Below are 3,149 nucleotides of genomic sequence, written 5' to 3' on the forward strand. Positions count from 1 at the left end.
GGTAGACCTGTCCTGTGTTTCTGAGACTCTTTACACAGAGCAGAAAGCCCACCTGTCTCCCTTAAAGCAGATGATGGTTTCAAACTGCTGACCTTGTGGTTAGCTGCCCAATACATAACTGGTGGGCATAGAGATGGCACGTGTTCCCGAGCGGGTTTTGATGACCAGTGACTCCAGGGCAAGTCAGAACTGCCTGGGAGCTTCCAGAGCGGTTTCTCTTTATGGCAGGTTACCGGACGGCTGGAGAGTCTGAAGCACCAACCTTTAGGGTAACGGTCAGTCCTTTGACCGCTGCATCACTACTACTCACAAAACGAATTCCTTGAAGAGCTTGTCACCCTCTGGAACTGCCACAGAACGAGGCTCCGTAGCAGCTAACTGCATCACATTTGGTAGTTCTTTCATATGCTTGAGAAATGTCCGTTCCCCCCAGGAAGAACCTGTCGGGGTCCTTAAGGACCATCTTCTTCCCTCACCCCGCCAGACCTGGCCGTTTGGAAGAGCCATGAGCTCCCCCTGCCTGTAGTTCCGTCCAGGGCCAGGATGCCACATCCGGGGACTGCCTCTACTCACTTTCATTTCACCACGGACGGCAACTGTCAACCCTGAATGAAGCTCTTCTTGGTTCAACTCTTGTGGACATTAAATTCAAATTCTAGTGAGGATGTGGGCAGATCTGCCTGAAAATACTGCTCAGGACAATGCCTTTCAGAGAGTGTATGCCACAGGCGCTGGCTCAAAGCATGCTTATGCTCACTAGCACTCAGGGCCCTGAGTTGAAGGCCAACTCGCAGTCAGGCACGAAGAGACAGGACACACACATGAGCATGCTGAAGTGCACGTTGTGATTTAGGCCATCTAAGTTGCTAAGTAAGCTAGTGATGGCCACTGTCCACATCTTCTTTTATAATCTGACGCACTTCAGGTGTGACTATCCCCATATCCACGAGCACTGCGGAGTCCACAGGTCAGTGCAGGCTTCCTTTCCAAACCACATTCCAACTCACAGCGACCTACAGATTCCAAGGCTGTACATCTTGACAGGAGCAGACAGCTGCACCTTTCTCCCTCAGAGCAGCAGTGGGTTTGAGCTGTCAACTTTATGGTGAACAGTTCAAGGCTTACCTGAAGCCCCCCACAGGCCCCAACACAACCCAAACTCACTGCTGAGCCCACGCAGACTCACAGCGACCCCACAGCAGAGGGCAGAAATGCCCTGTGACTCTCTGAGACCACAACTGCTTATTTAGACCTGCTAGGACAGAGGAGAACTGTCTGCCTCTGCGGGCAGTTTCCAAGACTGCAAATCTTTAGAGAAGCAGAAAGTCCCGTCTTTCTCCTGCAGGTTTAATGCTGTGGACCTAGTGGACCGAAGTCCAGCACATAACCACCGGGGCACCAGGGCTCCTTAACCCGTCCTTAAGGAGACTCCAAGTACAGCTACCGCCCAGGATTAAGCAGGAGAGAGATGTGGGTTTCTACTCCTGTGGAGATCGACAGTCTCAGACACCCACAGAGGCGGCTTGACTCTGTCCTAGAGGGTTGCTGAGCCAGACTCACTTAAGGGCAGTGAGCATGTTAAATTAAACAAAACCAGTCAAATTCTCAGGGGCCTTTTGCAGCTGAATTTAAGTTTAAAGAGGAAAATTTTTTATGTTCTTGTTTAAACAAATAAGAAAACGGAAATATAAGCTACTACACTAAGATTTCTAACATTGCCCATTCAGAAATGCTTTATAAGAACCAATGTTAAGATAAAATACCATACTATTAATGAGAAATCTTGGCACCAATGTTTCAAGGAAGTTATATTTCAATATTTTCAAGTCATAAGGCTAATACAGTTCAATAAACCACCCTATTTCAAAAAATGTCAAGATTGTCAAAGACATATTAAAAATTTTAAGCTCTTTTCTTCCTAGAAATGTAAAGAGGAAGGAAGAAGCACAAAAGACAGAGTAACAGAGAAAATCACTAACACTCCATGGAAACTTCTTCTAGGATCTCTGCTACAATCGATTCAATCATTAAGTGTACTTCTGACAGACTTCTGTTTTTAGCACAAACTTTATCTGATTTTTAAAGTATAACATGCACTATCTACTCATCCAAATTCTCAGTGGCCAAGACGGTAACAAGCACTAGGAAACAAAACGTCTTTAGCAACACAGTGAAGGTAGGCACAACTTCATATATATTGCTTTGCCTGTAGGAAATTCAGAACCTCAAGAGAGGTTGACGTTTATTAGCTGTTTTCCTCAACTTTGGTTAAATGTGGCCACATTAAAGCACTTGCATAGTCTATTATCACAGAGCAGAGCGGTATGGTGGTGGATTTACTTTTTCCTCACTCCAGGCTGGGTCTGAAGCAAAGCTCTCTCTAAGTAAGATGGACACTCGTACATGTATGTCCGAAAAATAACATTCTAAATTTTACAGAGCATCTGGGTTTACACTAACAACCAGATTAAAAATAAGGAGAACCCATGCAATTACATATGTCCTTGATGCAAACGAGTGATGGTCACATCGTGGTGTTCAAGAAATACTATTACAAAATACAGTAAATTATTATACATGTTTTTCTGTCTAACAAGCTTCTTTTGAATTCTTCAGTTAACAGACACACTTAGGACCAAAAAAAAATTACTAAGAAAATTCTTCCACTATAAACTCAGCTTGTAACGTATCAGTTCTTTCTGGAATCTTAAACATTTGAGTGCCACTGAAAGCATTATCTTCTGTTTCTTCTTAGAGAACCAATGTTCATAAAAGGATCGTCGTCGTCATCCTGAAATGACATCGAAGGTTCTGTTAGTGATCAATCCACAGTTCCTTAGGACAAGAGCCACATGCTTAGGGGTAAAACAACACTTAACAGTCGTTTTCTCTTTCTGCTGGGACTGGAGACCCACATCCATGTTTATTCCCTTTGTAAATGCGGGTCGCCTGTCAGTGTGTTACCCTTTCTGCTCTTTCCCCCTCACAGCCGTTTCAGCACTGAAGCAAGTGGGTCCCAGTAAATGCTTGGGGAGCATTGACACACAAGCTCAGGGCAGGGAAGAAGGACAGTATAACTATGCTGCATAACCCACCACGGTGGACACACGGCGACCACAACCGCAGGACTGCCCTGCACGGGGGTGAGT

The 3,149-nt window shown here is 45.2% G+C and overlaps 1 long non-coding RNA gene across 1 annotated transcript in view; it reads right to left on the bottom strand.

Moving 5' to 3' along the window:
- Window positions 1-1,791: 1,791 nt before the first annotated feature.
- The window catches only part of LOC123522546, a 3,076-nt gene continuing 1,718 nt past the window's right edge, over window positions 1,792-3,149 (bottom strand). Inside the window, exon 2 of the long non-coding RNA XR_006680799.1 lies at window positions 1,792-2,791. This is a non-coding gene — a long non-coding RNA (uncharacterized LOC123522546). The remainder of the gene's footprint in view (window positions 2,792-3,149) is intronic.

This window comes from Echinops telfairi, unplaced genomic scaffold, assembly GCF_000313985.2.
Source record: "Echinops telfairi isolate 266 unplaced genomic scaffold, ASM31398v2 ScPeMD7_7421;HRSCAF=8459, whole genome shotgun sequence".
NCBI lineage: Eukaryota > Metazoa > Chordata > Mammalia > Afrosoricida > Tenrecidae > Echinops > Echinops telfairi.